The sequence below is a fragment of the Haliaeetus leucocephalus genome, unplaced genomic scaffold (genome assembly GCF_000737465.1).
Source record: "Haliaeetus leucocephalus isolate CR32 unplaced genomic scaffold, Haliaeetus_leucocephalus-4.0 Scaffold340, whole genome shotgun sequence".
Lineage (NCBI taxonomy): Eukaryota > Metazoa > Chordata > Aves > Accipitriformes > Accipitridae > Haliaeetus > Haliaeetus leucocephalus.
Window position 1 is genome coordinate 10,177,946 of NW_010972776.1, and position 17,497 is coordinate 10,195,442.

General features: G+C 43.0%; 1 protein-coding gene across 1 annotated transcript in view; it reads right to left on the reverse strand.

Moving 5' to 3' along the window:
* Positions 1–324: 324 nt before the first annotated feature.
* The window catches only part of LOC104834850 (protein FAM162B-like), a 104,702-nt gene continuing 87,529 nt past the window's right edge, over positions 325–17,497 (reverse strand). The window contains exon 8 of the transcript XR_774666.1: positions 325–353. The gene's annotated coding sequence lies outside the window, so the exon portion shown is untranslated. The remainder of the gene's footprint in view (positions 354–17,497) is intronic.

Below are 17,497 nucleotides of genomic sequence, written 5' to 3' on the forward strand. Positions count from 1 at the left end.
ACACAGCTCAGAAAGTTAACATCTTGGCAACTAGTTTAATTTTAAAATAAAACCTCATCCACAGTATGTTCTGTATGCAGAGGAACTGTGTTATTTGCATTTGCTCAAGCCAAAATATCAAATTTGGATCAGACTTCCCTTGCATTGAGATAATAAGTGTGGGATTTCACATCTGGCCTTTCAGGCTGGGCTTGTTTTGATACGGCACCAGCAGCAATTTCACTTTTTGAATAAAGCCATCAGAAATTGCTTACCATGGTTTTGCAGTGTGGTGAATAGCTTCTTATGACTTCTAACTTTGGCTTGATGGGTTTCCTGTTCATCCCGTTAGCTTTCATGATGGAGGGGAGAGTCTAAGATGACAAAAACAGCAAGGAAAAAAAAATTGTGTTGGCAACTGCAAGCTGTGTGAGCGTTCAGACCGCCCCAAATGTGGGTGTCTGCAGAGTTACTGCAGAGAACGGCAATGTTCATAAGCAGATTACTGAGTCATGAGCATGTTTTGAATGTGATTACAAGCAGAGAGACAGAATTAGTCTTTGATTTCCATAAAAAATTAATGAGGGAGGCAGACAGGGACAGACAAATTGAAGAGTTCACTTGGTTAATTTTCTAGCCAGCAGCTATTGTAAATGTTCCTCTTATTTAGCAAAGAAAGATACTAAATCTACATTCGTTATGTTGGCCAAGAAAAACTATTAGTGTGCTAGAGGTTTACCTGGGGGCAAACTATCAGCAAATTAAAAAAGCAACAACGTGCTCATTTGGGGACATTTTGATGCATCTTCCACAAGTGCAGTCAATTAAGAGCTCCTCTGGAAATTATGTTTAGCTGCTGTGCTCCTGTGCAGCAGCTCTGCCTTCGCGTAAGCACCAGGGGACTGATTCGCTCTTTTAAAAGTAGAGAGTCCAGTTGTGTTTTAAAAGGATATAATTTAAGTTATGCCCTGTTACAGAAGGGATGAGAGCATCATTAATGCTACGGATGCAGCAAGTGCAACATGTCCAGGTTATCATTTTATTTCTTTTATTAATAGCTGCAGGGCAGCTTATAATTGAAATACAACCCTGGCAGTGGGTCTCTGAAGCAGGGTATTGTGGTTCGCATCCTTTTCCATGGATTCTGTTTTGAATCTACCAAGGCCTAGTTACTGATTTTAACCAACATTTAACTACACCTTGCATCAGCCATGCTCCCTCAGCTTTCACTCAAGGCAGCCAAAATGCCATCATTTAGCAGAAACATCTACCATTTCAGATCATTTGTGAGGAACAGAGAGTTCTGATGCTGTCATGTACAAAATAGAGTTAGCTCTAATTTGCACAAAATATCAATGAACATTTTTGCAGAGATTTCTTATCCAGATCTAATGTCCTGTATTTAGACTACTTACAGATGTTTGAAAGATGAGGTGATGCGTTCAGTCCCATTTAAATGCAACTCACAACAGAACAGTGAAAACTATGCTTTAAAAGGAGTAATTGCCCTCACTATAGACGACTTTGTTCCCATGGAAAAAGGCTATGAAGGTTGTATTTTTTAATTGTTTTCAACTTTTTTCTTTTAAATCTTGCAAAATGCTGACTTCTCAGTGGGAATCATTAAAATGTTGTAAAGCTTATGATGGAAATGGGCTTATCTGGCTGGATGTATTCAACAGGTACTTTTTCTGTATAATAACATTAACGAAGATTCATCTTTAGGATGAAAATACTTAGTTTGAGGATATTAATGTAGTCTAGTTGATTGCATGATGTAATACAGAAAAACTCATGTCCGCTGTGTATTGGTGGGAATAGCTTCCTGTAGTAAACAAGGTACTATTTCTTTAGACATGTTACAGAATTATTGGCAGTTAAGTCACACATTTAGTTTCTGCTTTTATATTCTCTGTTATGATAGTGTCTGCATCAGCATCTTTGTGCTACAGAAGTGCCATAAATAATTCATGTCTTTATTTAAATAACTGTTGATTTATTTCCAGTTGGCATGGAAAAGACCTTTATTTTCTGTATCATTGTGCACAGTTGTCATACTAGCCTCGTATTTCAAAATGTTTGTGATTCACTCAGAACACATCAGTAAATCAAATTATAGCAAACTTAGCCTGAAATTTAATTAGATGATCAACTATCATAGTTCTGTACTTTCCTAATACAAAGTATCTTATTACAGACAGTTTACAAGGCATTGTCCCTGCACCTGAATCCATTATTCTTGAAACAACATGGCAAAATATTAAAAAAACCTGTTAATTGCCCTCTGTTGAATAACAGCAGTCCTTGAGAGTCATTCTAGATTAGTTAGTGATGTGTAGCTCGGCAAAGCAGCAAGGAACTTAACTGTCCTAACGGCTCTCCTGGCTCTGCAACCCTTGCTCTCATTGCGTTGGCCAGCCTCTGGCCACAGGGTACCTCATGGTGAGCAGCAGTGGGGTATATATTTTATTCTGGTTCTCTGTGAAAACGAAGCCCATACAGTCTTCAAATCTATGCTGTTTGCCTGCTCCTAGAAGAATGTCCCAAACACCTTCCTTCTTTAGATTAGGATGGGGCTGTTGTTCCATCATGGCTGTGCCAAGCTGGACCACTCATTTCTATTTTCCAGGGGGTTCTCATATCTCACCTGCAGAGCATTCAGACAGGTGGACTAAAGCAGCCTATCTCACTTTGCCCAATACAGAATAAAAAAATGTCTGTTAGTAGACCTTGAGAAAATTTGGAACTAATTTGGCAAAACATGAAGCATCCTGTAAAGGACCACATAAAAAATAATCTCCAAGGTCAGCAAGTGTGGCCTGGGTAGAGAAAGAATTCACTTATGTGAAGAGAAATAAAATGGGTAAGTTAAAGCAATCAAGTGTGGGAGGCAGCCCCTACCACACACGACACTTTACAGCTGGAACATAGACTGCTCATATTCACATTATTGCTGAGATAGAAAGATGGATATGTACATGGGTTAGAAGTTTTCAGATGATAAAAAAATTCCACAGATAGACATGCAGGATAGGTTAGTGCAAAACAGAAGCACAGGCAGGAAAAGGCAGCACAGCCTAGAGAAATATGAAGCAATGCAGATACTCAGCCAAAAAAAGCAAGAGGAACATGTGCCTTGATTTCATATTGCAAAGCCCCAAAAGACCCCAAGAAAAGGTGGAAACCCTGCTGATTAACCTGTGGGGAAGCAAATGGTCTTTCAGTATATTTAGTGTTCCTGTTTCTAGGGGATAAACAACACAGTGGCTAGGATTCCCCCTAACTTTGTCTTCAATTTTTATGTTCATGGGGAAGTATTGTACAGTTTTCTCTAGAAGTAATTCTGGAATTTTTCTTTAAGGCTCTTTGTGAGTATTAGACTGTAAACCTTTCCTCCATCAGCTAGAGGCACCACCAGGCCCTTAGAGCGTCTCTTCTTTTTTCCATGTCTGTTAATTTAATAGTTCCCTTGTGTGTGGAGAAGCACAGAGAGGAGCTCAGAGATGATGACTTCTATGCAAGCTATATAAATGTGAGTAGCAGCTGCACATGACCATTTTTTTTATATAAATTTGTGTTTGCTAGGAGGAACTGAGTGTTTGTGGTTGTGATGGTTTTGCCTTTCTCAAAGGTGTGGAGGTTTCAGAGCCTGCAGAGGCACCATCTCACTGACTGTGCAGCTCACAGAAATGATGTGAATCCCGTTCTCATGGTGCAAGTCAATCTGTGCTGCTCAGGAGAGGTACAGATGCTGCAATGAAGTAGCAAAGCCCTGGCTGGACATACCTTTCGCAGTAAACATGTTGAGCTGGTAGGGACAATGGTCTTTGAAAATGTTCTACCATTCTTACTTTGTGTCTAAGTTGTTATCTGTGTTAGGTGGGATCCTGCTACCATGCATTGACTTTAGAGAGGTATGCATAAAATAGATTGGGTACTTAGGTAGAGATTGTCTAAAACTACCAAACTTTAGAGATGTATTCTAATCCATGGGCTAAGTCCAGAGCTTGAGCTGGCGTGTTTGCAACATGGGCATGGGTATAGCTTTTGAAATGCTTCTTATGGATAAGAGTACTTCTGACAGGTTTATCTCTGGTGGAATTACTCACATCCAGATCTTAAGCCCTAACTCACTGGTATGTGAAAGAGTAAAACTTAGGTCTTGCTCTACATGAAGCTGGAAACCTGCCAGGAACAGGGTGTCAGAGGGGAGCCATTCCTCCAGGGACTTTGAGATTATCCCTCCAGCTGATACGGACCCTGAACTGCAAAGAAAGTAGATATGGAAACAGGGAGATGGTGTCTCTCCGTGGATGCCTCTGACCTCTAGATTTATTGATTTATTGTGTACAATCTGTCTGCTTCTCTCCTAGAAATATTATAACTTCTCTTCCTCTGCTAAAATCCTTAACGTAAAGTATGTCAAATGGTCTAAGCCTCGATTATATATGCCATCAGCCCTACTTATTTAGAAAAGAATATCAGTGTCCCTTGTTTGTCTAACAAAGGTTAACTTTAACCTTCAGGGCACAGTGCAAAGAACATCTGTTTATTCAGATTTCTAGCCTGGAGGCTGAGAAGCAGTTTGTATTTGGGACCTCTAGCTGACATTTGTTAACATAGTTTGCATACATTTTAATGTGGTTTCTTTTACCCAGAGGCAGTTGTTTAGAGTATAACATGATAGGATATAAATATATATATATATATGGCCAAATTTTTATTCCTCCAAGTTATCCCTGCTGGAATATGAAGGAGAAAATGAGTTTTGGAGATTTTAAAATCCTCAGAGGTCACCAAGAAGGGGATGTGGAGCTGGACACACTGGAATTCAACAGCATATGAAGCAGACAAAGAGAGGAAAACTAGTAAACCTGGCTAGTTTGAGCCTTTTGTCGCTGCAGGGAGCAGCCGCTGTTGGGGAGCGATGGACAGTGTCTTGTGTGCCAGAGCATGAAGGAGCCCAAACCGCTGTAAACGGGGGTTCTCAGCAGGCCCAAAACTCTCCTGCCTGTGTGGCTAGGTGGCCAGATTCGTACACTGCATCCATGCCAAATATAACTGCACCAGCATCATGTCATGCACTGACACCAGTGCTTTGGAGAGAAGACATCGCTACCACGTGTGCACAGGCTGCATCCCTGATTGTGAGGGGGGCACCTGGCCCCTCCGAGGTGGCTCAGTCCTGGGTCACGCCATGAGATCTCTCAGTCCCATCCTTGCTGTGTGTGGTTCCTTATCTGCCAACGCAATGCTGCATGAAGTCTGCAAAGAAATGTGTGTTTGCAAGAAAAGCCTATTTCCAGTAGAAATTATTCTAAAAATTATTGGGACCTTTTTTATTGTTGTTATGATTGTATAGAGCTTCTCTTAATGACATCTAAATATGGAGCCAAACTTGAGCTGACTGCATCTCATTAAAGCCAACGGAATAAAAATTCCAGTGTGCATCTTCCTCTAAGTGTTTATCTAGCAGCAGGAGCCTATTATCTTGTGTGACAATGTTATCTGCCAGTGACTGTGTATCTATACCCAATTGAAGACAGATACATTTAAACATAGAGTGTTTCTGCTGATCAAGATAACCAACAACCTGCTTAAAGGATCGGTATAGTTTACTTAATGAAGTCAAATATTCAAACGTGTTTCTTTATTGTTAGGATTATTGCATTACAGAAGCAAAATGGGGGTTTCTTAATGCAAGGTGCTGTATATAGACAGCTTAGATAGAAATGGATGTGTGTATATATCTATGCACAGAAGTGTACCCAGCCTACACTATGTCTCTCTTGAAGCACTTCACTTTTCTGTAGTAGCAGTCCCCAAAGGTGAAAGGAAACTATTGCTGTGTCTGTTTTCAGATGTTTTCCTTCAGAAAACATTTAAATGGCAAACTCTCAGTTCTGGTCCTTTGCAGCGCTGACCCCATTGGCTCAGGCAGCCCCTTGCTCCCTGGATGCTGCAAGGTGGGAGATGTACCTGCAGCCCCTCACCGCAATGCTTGCGTTGTCCTGCACCCTCTCCCTAAGTAGCTCTCCCAGCAGCACAGGGGCTCCGATCACTTTTAGTCAGGCCCCAAGCGACCGTTCTTGTGTTCTCCACTTCCTTGTAGGCAAATAACTGTTTCCATCTCTGAAACTGGAGCACACTCATGATCTTCTTCTACAGTATGGCTCTAGGAAGAATCTTGAAAATGGGAAAGTCTTTTATATCTTCTTATGATAGAGCCACTTCATGAAACACCAAACCATTTGCAAGGATGTCTCTAATTTCCACACTAAGATGCTGCGGGAAAAGTCATCTGGATCTTGTTTCTGGGATTTGAGGGACATTTGATCCTTACAGATGTTTCTCTTGAAGCAGTAAATGAAGATGTCTTGCAAGATGTTCTCTGAGCCTTTTATCGCAACTGTCAAAAGCTCCTGTGCCTCTTGCCTGCATCTTGAGAGAGATGCCAGCAATCCCAGCCCAGCCAGTTGTGGACCAGGGCTGGACTCAGGCTCTGAGCACGCACGCTGCTTCTCAGCTTGTGCAGTCGCTTGTCATCTTGGCTGGTCTGTGCAGTTTGCACCAAGCTGTCCTGGGCTGTGCTTGATGGGAGCTACCGCAGTTGTTCATAAGCAAAGTGTATTGGGAATCTTGCAGGGATCTCAACCCTGTACGTTTCTCCCACTTTTCCCCAAAAAGCATTATGACCTGTTGCTAGTAACTGCAGAGCCAGTCTGCAAGCAGACAGCGCACCTTGGCTGGGCTGCATTTTTCAAATGCATGTTAAAACAGGCAGTTCCCTTGGCTGGACAGGCCATCTGGTGATCCACAGCTGAGCTTTCTGGACCCATCGTGCCAGGCTCAGTCTGCAAGAGCCCTCTGACTTCACCCTGCCTCACTTCTGCTGAATACGCCCTCCCAGGCAAGAAAGCAGTTTGCCAGCCTAATTTGTGGGCTTACTGAAATTTTTTCGCTGGAAGAAGGTCTTGTGCCTTCCCGGTCACAGGCAAGCAAGAGCAAAAGCAAAAGCATTCTTTCATGGCCTGGTATATAAAATTGTCACCTCCAGGGATGGAGTGTTTGCGTCCCTGTATAGGCTCTTAGGAAAAGCCACGTTATTGCTTGGAAACCACACACCCATTAGAGGATGATCATCTGCAGTGGAGCTGTCTATCCTCCAGCACTAGATGCTTAGGAAAAAAAAGTAACTCTTCAGAGGGGAACAGACTGGAAATACTCATCCCAGGGTGAAAGGGACAGGAATGGTGCCCACAAAAGCTACCTGACTGCCTTTTTGTGTTTGACCCTGCAGGAGGTATCTACAGCTAAATACCTTCTCTGAGGTGGGTACTCTGCTGCAGGAAGGGAGTTGGCTCCAGCTCTGGGGGCTGCTCCGAACTGCACGGCGGAGCAGGCAGACCCTCCAGTGCTGCAGCTACCCTAGTGATCCAGGGCATGGGACCTGGCACTGCCCTATGAGCACAGTCCCTGGCAGGGTTGTGACCCCTCTCCACTGCCATTTCCCATTCCTCTGTGATGCTCAGGGAGTCCGTCAGTGGCACTGTCTTTGCTCTCTGTTACAGCTCAGAGGGATCTCTGCTTTCCAGGGCAGAAAATCTGCTGCCCTGGTCTTCCATTTCATAGCACGCTTCTTTGTGTGAGAGTTTCAAAAATGCGCAGCTGAGCCAATGTACTCACTCAGGCAGTATGTAAGTGTTACATACAGTCAGTCGATGTACCGCTGCCTTCAGGGTCCCATGGCCCTTGAGGTGTATTTCATCGACTGTATACATTTCAGTATCACTCAATAGGGTGAAAGCTTATCATCATTAATTATGAAGGTTTATGTTGGCAACCACTTAGTTCCTATGGTTACATCTCTAAGAAATTGTGAAATAGGCACTTCAAGGCTCTGGGCAGAGGAACAAATTGACTGTTACAGAATTCATGAATGATAATAACTCATTTACTTATAAGGCTAATAAATAATTGGTGTAAAATCACCTAGTGCAGCCTTAGAATGCATAGGGTATTTAAAGGTCAGCACTGTTCTTAACTCTCCATTAAAACCCTCATATTGCAATAATGCATCCCAGACAGCAATTACAGTGTTTCAGAGTATTCACTTAGTGAATCTATAATCTGGTCCATTCCACAGGGCTGCCCTGTGTGTGTTCCCCTTGGCACCACAGCATGCTTTCTAGCCTGTGCTAGAACAGTGTTAGAAAACCCCATGTTTCTGGACACACTAAAGCTGTGCCATGGGAACAATATACACTGTCTTATTGTCTCATGCAGCCCTTTGTCCAGGCCATAGCAGGATCCTGAAAGAATTGGTGCTCTGTGGCTGATAAATACTCCACAATTTCTCTATATGGTCACCCCTGTTACCCCACCCCATCAGGGGACCTGAGTCCTTCTGGTTTTTGAGTTATTTTCCTGGCTGTTGTTCTCATTATCCCTATCTTTCAGTGTTACTGGGTCCTGGAGTATCTGTTTTGTGTTGCTGGTTTTCTACTAACTAACTCCCTTTTCCCCATATTTGCTTCTGGCTTGCATGCTTTTCCTTTTGTTACCTGTCCCCTGCTTGTCTTATGTGCAAGCAGGCATGCACCAGGCTTTACACTATTTTCGGATGATCTACCGTGTCCTGTCCTATTTGTCTCATCAGTACATGTAACAGTTCGATTTTTTGTCACTCTTTCCCTGCACATATCTTGCTTCACCTTCAATAAAATTTTTATTCCTTTTCTCTAACTTGCTGCTTTTTCTAGCTTCTCCCTTGAGAGCTGGCTTTCCACAGTGAACCCTGGGTGAGGGAACATCATCCATTTCTCAAACTATGCTTTCATCTTTGCAGTACTGCTACTCTGCCACTGAGATATCCTCACATTTGCTCCTGTCCATCAGCAATGTGTACAAAATGCAGGCTTTCCCCAGCTGCCCATGGCGATGCCCAGTGACTGCAGTTAGTTTAGAGCTTACCAATATGTTGAGTTGACTTTAAATTATTCCTTGATGATTCCAGGCGTGGGATGAATCAAGCTGAATCACACAGTGATGGAGGTAATTCCTCCCATCAGCTGAACAATGAATCAGTTGCTATTTTTCTCATAGTAAAGATGCCATTTTGTATGTGGTACTAAATAATGTTCTCTGCAAAAATCATAAGGGTCAATTTGTTACTAGCTTACAGACTAATAAGCAGAATGAATTTCAGCAATACAGCCCTCAGTGTAAGCAAATGGTGTTTAATAATTTGGAGGAGGAAGTCTGGCTCCAGATCAGGAGACATCTGAAAACATCATCCTCTAGAAATGTATGAACAAGCTGTTGCTTCGGATGGGAAAACAGGCCCATCACAACCCAAATTTCCTGAAGTCTCTGTAGGTCCTGAAAGCAAACCCAGGACTCAGTTCTCCAGTATGTGTCTGACAGCAGGTGCTGCTATCTGTTGGCAATGCAGTATATTTAAAAAAAAAAAAAAAAAAAAAGGCAGAGATTGACATTCCTTCAAAAATAGTCATAGAAATATGATGCTACCTGTAGTCATCTTAAAGTCCATGTGTTGTATATTTAGTGGATTAGCTGTGATTCAACATTAGTGTTGGGGAGAAACCTTACTTCTTTTTGTCCCTGGGCCAAAACCAAGATGTGGACTCTCCTGAGATAAGGATGTAAAGCCCAGAGACGATCTGGGCAGCTGGTTGCTTGTTTTCTGTCACTTCAGATTAGCAGGTTGTGATATGGAGGGAGGGTTGATACCAAAGCGATGCAGAGAAGTTGTGCTGTTGGGAGTATGGGGTAGCAGGAGGATAACCCTGGAGTTAAGCCAGGGAACGGAGCATCAGGGCAGGCTCGGGAGCACTCAGCCCAGAGGACTAACCCCTGGATCTCCCATAGCCACCCATAAATTTTCCGTGTTGCTGCTTTGCCACCTGTGAAATAGGAGCAGGCTGCCTGCACTTGCTTCACGAGAGCTCTCCTGGCTGGGAGGTGCTTGCACGGCAACGCCAGTGGGCTTCAGCAGCTTCTTGTTTAGATGAAGGAGGAAAACTGAGGAGGAGGAGATGGCGTTGGGTCCCAACGCTGTTTGGCTAAAGGGTCCTATTGGTTCCATCTCTGTTACGCATCCCTTCTCCTCTGGGTACAAAATAACCATGTTTGCTTATGACTTGACCCATTTAGGAAGTGCCTTCACCTTCTTCTAGGTTTAAGGCTGAGAGATCTGCAACACAAACAGGAGCTAGTGCCCTTTATTCATTATGTCACTTCCAGCATTAGCTAAATAAAGAAAACCCTTGCCTCACTTAAATTTAAAATGACACCAAGTTGTGATTCAAACTTGCAGTGACATTTATCCAGTTAGCTGATGTTTGCTATAGGTTGAAGGGACTCATAAATACAGTTGTCTTCGTGTCTCAGGCACATTCCTCGGTGTTCCTTGACAGTTATTAAGTGCATTAATTCTTCTGATGCTAATTTCTGTGTAGTACTGATGAAAAATGCGTTTTTCCCAGGGAGCTGGCACTTGGCAAATATCTTGATGGCAATAAATTAATGTACGAACTAAGTTTCTGTTGCCATGGTTTTCCTCTCCACTGATACAAGCAGTTACTGTATCTTCACTCCAGCAAGGGCAGAGAAGCAAAACCACAGCCCAGATCACCTCGATGCACGAAATACTCTCCTCTCTTGGCTCTCTCTTGCGGTTTACCCTGCCGGCGCTCTCGCTCCTTGCAAATTCCTGTGCAAACAAATTATTCTTAGGCAGTCTTGCTGCACGTCCAGACCCGGGAGGGCTCTGGGCCCCTGAGAAGTGAGAAGAAAAAGAAAATGGATGTTGCTGAGGAGCATGCCCACGCATTGGAGAGATGCCCTGTGCCTTTCATGTGCCTCTCCACAGTGTCACCTCGCTGCAAGGCAAACCCTGCCAACACTGCTTCCCTCTTCTTCACCCCACTGGGTGATGAGCTAAAAGCAAAGTGGCTGAACTCAAAAAATAAAGGGGCTAGGTTCGGTGTTTGGTGCCCTCACATCATTTAAGTTTCCTGAGGCTTCCTAGAGGCTTTTGAGGGAGTGCACAGAAAATTCAATGGATCGACTGAGCTGTGCCCTGCAGCAGAGGTTTAGCTAATAGGCCCTGTTCTGCAGAAACACCTTTCTGTTTCCCAAGAGGAGATGACGCAGGGTCGTAAACCAGTGCTGCTTTTTCCAAAAGAGTAAGGAGAAGCCATGGAGATAACGGTGGTCAGAATATGTCCTTAGACTCTGGATGAAAGCAAAATATTGATTTGACAGGATCTTCTGCTGTGCCTGCAGTACTTCAGCTGTAGCATCATGCCAGTCCCATATGCCAGGAGAGCTCTTCTCCGGCTGGTATGTGATGAGTAGCTCTGGTTGGAGGAAACGTAAGTCCTCAGGACTGCTGCTGAGGTCTTCCATCAAGCACCGATGCTGCTATCAGCTATATTCAGGCAGGATCACGGACAGCATATGGAAGCAAAACTTCCCAGCATCCTAACCAAATCTTACCATTTAAAGCAATGATGGCAGCTACCTTGATCCAAATTGAGCAAGATCCTTAACATTGTCTACTGGCTCATACAGCTGCACAGGATCCTCTAATATATATTTTCTTTCTCATCTCAGCTCTGTCTTCTGCTGAGCAGAGGAGGTGACCATCACGTATGCACCACTGTTGTCACTATTGACCTCTTGTGTTTGAAGGGAAAGAAACCCTGCAGTAACACAGAGGACACTCTGAGAAACCAGTATGTGCATAACTTTTACTGATAATCTTGTTATTAATACAAAATCATTCATGCAGGAAAAAACAGAACAAACACAGCTTCACAGAAGCTTGTTGCTTTCAGAAAAAAATAATAATGGAAATTGATTGCATGGCTGACCAGGTCTGTGCTGAGTTTCTCTCTTTGATGGACTGGAAATAGTTCTCTGCTCTACAGCTGGAGACAAAACCCCTCTTTCTCCCTTAAAAGAAAGACTGCAAATAAGTTGGGTATTTTCTTTTTTTCAAATTAGTGAATAGATCTTTGCTACTGTATAGAACCACAGTTCTGTCTGTTTTTCCTTCAAAGCTGTCTTATTTTGTTGGTTTTATTAAGGAAGACTTTTTAGCTATTTTTGTTTAAAATTGTAAATCTAGACAATAGCACCATTTTAGCCCATTTGAATATGGTTAAATATTTCTCTTTGAAATGTACAAATACTGTTTTCTGAATCAAATAGAATAAAAGTCCCTTCTTTGCACTGATTCAGAGATACATCCTCTCTCTGAAGCAAATAAAAATGATGGAGTTGCAAACTTTCTAGTCTTAATATAGACTAGTTTTACTAAATATATTTGTATACTTTCAGCAGAAGAAAATACTCTGAGAGACAAGGTGGAGTGCAAGCAAATCATAAATTATTCTGGGTGGTATTTTGGGATGACTATGCTGGGCTCCTTGGCAGTGAGTGAGGTTGGTATAGCTGGAGTACAGCCTGCACCTCGTCCTGCCATGTGCCAGCATGCATGGATGGGAACACCACTGCAAAGAATGCTTCATCCATGTTCATGAGATGTTCATATTGACAAAATTTGGTTTATGTCTTTACATCTCCAGAAAGAGGTAAATGGCTCTGCCAGGAAACCTGGTCTCTACAGCAAGTATTTGAGGTGCTGCTGCCGGTCCTCTCCCAGGGGTCCAATTCTGCCTGTAAATCCTTTTCACTCCAGTGTCCTTCCAGACTGGGGCATCATATTTGTTGTTGCATCTAAAGCAAGCGTTTTGCTGGGAGAGTGGTGATTTCTGCTCTTTGACAGGCCGGGCTTGTGCCGCTGCAGTCTCCTGCTCTGCTCAGAGAGATTTAGGGATGTGACAGCAAACAGCTCTTCCCTGAGATGTTCCTTTTATCCCTGGTTTAGTGCAGCCAGACCTCACTTTGCACTGGGTACCCCAGGGTCTCGCTGAGTGAGGAGTTTGCAAGCTGACCAGGTATTCTCCCTGTATCACAACCTCCCCTGAAAAATATCGTGTAAAAATATCACCAGTAGAGATTAAAGAGGCCTAATCTACATGAGTGGAAGGAAACTGGAGTCTTGCTCTAGCCAGTGTTGAGCAGAAATACAAATCCTGGGTGCCAGGGTGCAATTGCTACCAGGCTACAATGCTTCTGATGACAGCCTCCGCAGAGTCCTATCAGGATTACAGCACCGAGCTGCTATGTGATTTTGTATTTATTAATATACATAGGGCTTGATTTAAGCGCAGCAGCTCAGCAGCAGAACTACCATTGATTTATGGTGTGGGCAAGAGGTCACAGTGAGATACACTCCATGACATGTGGGTTTGCAGCCTAAACAGAAAGGAGAGGCAAGGGGAAATGATCTGCATGGTTGCAGGTAACTGGCAGTTAATATATGATATCCATTACCTCATTCTATATAATACATCTTTAAAAGTTTGATCATAGAAATCTGATCATAATTTTTTCAAAGAATGTTTGTTAATAGACAGCACAAAGTCCTTCTTTTATTTTTCTTGCATCCATTTGTCAGTGTAAAAGTAAAAAAAAAGCATTCCAGCTCTTTTATTTAAACAATGGCACATCTATGCTTCATACATTATTGAATGCTTCTATTTTTTCCCAGTGAGATTTTTTTCTCTTTATTCTAATATCACCTGATCTTTGTGCATTTAATTCCCTTGTCACCAAGCCATGTAAGTACTGACCTCAGGATTTCAGAATAGCCTTGGCAAAAAAAAAACCCCAAACCAGTAGCTTAATTTACATCACCATCGCTGAGGGCTCTGCATATTTCCATTATAAAAACCCAGTTTCAGCAGGCTGGACAATATGGATTGGTACAGCTGCATTCAGCTTTCAGGAGGGAATTTATTCTTAGAAATTAGGTCAAAGAATTTGGTTTTGCAGGACCAACTGAGAGTGGCTCCTGTTCAAAATAGAAAACTTGCAGGGCAACTCATTAATTTAAACAATTAGGTTATAACATTCCTTACTTTAAAAGTGAGAATAAACTTTAATCAGCTAAGTTATCTAAAGGTGAACTGGGATGTACGGGTAGAATAAACAAACAGGAGCCGTCCAGAAGCTGGAAAACAAAGCAAACTCATATACAGATTTTTAAATAATCTTTTCCTGTCTTGCTTCCTTAATCCTTCATAGTGTCAGTAAAATTGGGTCTTTCTCAGGATTGTATGTCCTTTGTGCAGTTAGCTTTGACATTGAAGAAAGGGAGTTATAAATTACACGTCTCGCTGGTGGAGATGGGCTCTGAGCCTCCATAGACACAGACCTTCTCGGAAGAGCTGCTCAGAATATCAGGGTCTGAAAATAAATGCTCTCCTTTGCTTCCTTCTCGTCCTGGTCACAGAAGTCTCCAGGGGATCTATAGGGAATATGGAAGCATAGCAGCAGTACCAGGGTAGCTTGTTTCCCCCACTAGGATGAGGGCAATGCAGTGAGTCCCTGCTCGCTTGTGTGCCTTCCCTGTTAACGCGTCAGAGGCTCTTAACGATCCCGAATCGCTTGGTTGAGAGTATATTAATTGGGCGATTCTCCTGAGATGCTCAAGTAAACAACATTTGTGAACACTTGTCAATTAACTTTTTCCTTTCAGGGACTAATGACTCTAAATAACACCTTGAGCGATGTACCGCATGGTTGCCACGCTGGGGCGGGGGGACCTTGCACTCAGCGCAGCTCTAGATCTGGAAATGTACCTGCTAAGAAGATTAAGTCTGCAATGCTAAGCATTAAACCCATCAATATTTATATAGCGGGCAAAATTCATATCAAACCTGTCAGGCAGAATCTGTCACTGTGGTGTTTCTAAAAGGTTACCAGCCTCAAGATACCTGTTTTTCACTTATAAACAGGTTCTAAGATGAATCGTTTTGCAATTTGAGTCTACTGGTGAACTGCTGGATTCATTATTGGATTAATGCCTTGCTTGGGTCCATCCGCAGGCGCTACTCTTGCGCACACGACGAATAACAATCTGAAGGATCAAGAGGATAAGCCGGAAACGTTTTCACTTCAGAGAAAATACCTGATTTGTTCGACTGCCCTTTATCAGAGTTTCCGTACAGAAGGCAAAATCTCACTGGGCAGTTCTGGGCTCAGCAATGTGGTCACTCTTCCATGCAGCCTGCCCTTGACAGCAGCTACTGCAGGGAGCCTGGAGCAGAGCACGGGCAACTTTTTTAATATACTGGAAATCTTAGTTGAACATTACTTCAACAATTACCAAATTGCACCTCTGCCACCAGCATCTCCTTGTGTGTGCTCTCTTTCCCGAGAACTGGGCTGAGGAGTGGAGCTATTAGAGCCTTTAGGAAAAAAAAAGCAAGCAAGAGATGAGCCTTTGCTCTCACCAAGTGGAAAGGGAATATTCATAGCAAAACAAGTGGCATGGCAGAGCAAGATCTGGTATGCAGAGAGGTGTTAAACACAATTCTTCTTCTGGAGCATTATTATGTGATGGACACAAAGCCAAGGAGGAGGTTACTGAAAGTTTATAGAGAACCACATGATCTGGACAGTGTCCTTTTAAGTCCTGCCACCTCTGACAAGAACTTTCAGCTCACTGCTCAGCACCCCTGCCCCTGCAGGGACACCTGTCCTTTTTCTTTCACCCGAAGACATGCAAACCAGGGAAGGGAAATTTTTCTGATGTATACACGATATGTGAGAGGAGGAAAATCCGCTTGTAAGAAAACCGTCCAGGTGATGTATTTTGGGGAGCAAAATCCCTCAGCCAGCTCATGCCCTCCCCGTGCTGCTGCAGCTCGGTGCTGCAGTGTGCAGGCGGTGTGCTGGTGAGCAGGTGATATGCGAGGAATGCAGGCAATGCTGATGCTGGCCATTTTCTCTTTTCTTTCCTTTGTCAGGCTGCAATTCTGTAGTTTTGATTCGGCCTCTGTTTGTAACAAAATTTATTAACCAACTGTGTTACCAGAGCGTTATCTTACCAGTGTGGCACGAGAGTTTCCAGTCTCATGACAATAATCTGCTGTAAAAGCAGAATCCTACCAAGCCACTGCAGGATAAATACCCTCAGGTCACTAAAAGTAATTGATATAAGCTGCAGCCGTGACTAAGGGGAATTCCTGCAGAGGACTGTCAGGCTTCTCTGTATCTCCTACCTCGTGTGGCTCTGAAAGGACTAGTTTAGAAACCATGGGTAAGGGAGCTCCAAAGGTCCCACAGCTGTTTTCTGCTCCCAAAGCTGGGTGAGGAGGAGGCCAGTGCCCAGGGCGCTCTGTGATGCCCAGGTACCATATTTTCTCTGCCAGCTGTAGCTAGGAGGGGCATATACATGAATCATGGTCCTGCTGCTGATGCAAACATCAGGCTTCCTCTTTTCAGTGTAAAATTTCTCTGTGAGTGGAAAATGAAGAAAACATTGAAAAACCAAACATGGTATTAGCACTTCATACACCACCTGAGCACTGCCTCTCCTTTGTAATCTGTCTGCTCTGTTACATAGAATTTGCTTTGCTTTTCCCCCCTGGCCTACAAAAACCTATGCTTTTCCTTCTAATGGGAAATTAGTTGTACAGTAAAAATATTTACTGAGGCATGGAGACCTTGATCCATTTCCTGTTTGAATCAATGGAGAGGTTGCTATTGATTTTGGTGGGTTTTTTGAGACAGGCTCTATGTTTTATCCATTTTTCAGTAGATGAATTCCCTGCTGATGTGTGCTTTGTCAAGGTTAGCCCTCATCATGTTTGTATGTCTTTTGGGAAGGAATAGGAGCATAGCATAGACTAAAAATGGTCATTTCATAAGCCAGAAATGCACCATTAGAATATGAAAATGTGGATTGCAGTTGGTGGGTAGCATTGCTTTATCCTGAAGGCCTACACGTATGATGGTTGAACTTGGTATTTTTCATCCATGGTGTAAAAGCTGCCAACTCCTTTAAAACCTGATGCAACGTGACATTTGTGTCACATTTTATCTGCTTACTTTGGTTTACGTTATGTCAGTTGATGTGATGTAACCAGACATAGCCTAATAGCTAGCGATGTGCAAAACAGGCTTTTTTTTTTTTTTCTCTTCTTCTTCCCATGCTTAGGACTAGTGTAAGATATCACAAAAGGCAAAATAATCTTTGACTTCATGAATGTGACATTGTCGGGGGCAGCTACCATAGGGTTATACACTATGTGTGACCCCATAATGTTACCCATCTAAATAGGCAACTCAACTTCATCTTCACAAATTATGGTGAAGGACATGAAACCCCCTTAATGGCATTGGTGATTCCCTGTTTCCAGGCATCAACTGCAGTTTTTACCAAGGTGCTGGTGCCTGGTGGTTTAGTTCAATGTATACATATTAGAAGGCTCTTTCAGGCTAGCAAGTGTGGAAGGAGAAGAAGCATGAGAAGGGACCAAATCACAGCCCTGTATTTTGGAAATCCTGGGTGACAGAGCTGTAGCAAAATCTGCAGGGAGATGGAGCCAGAATGGCCTGCTGATGTTTTGGTCCC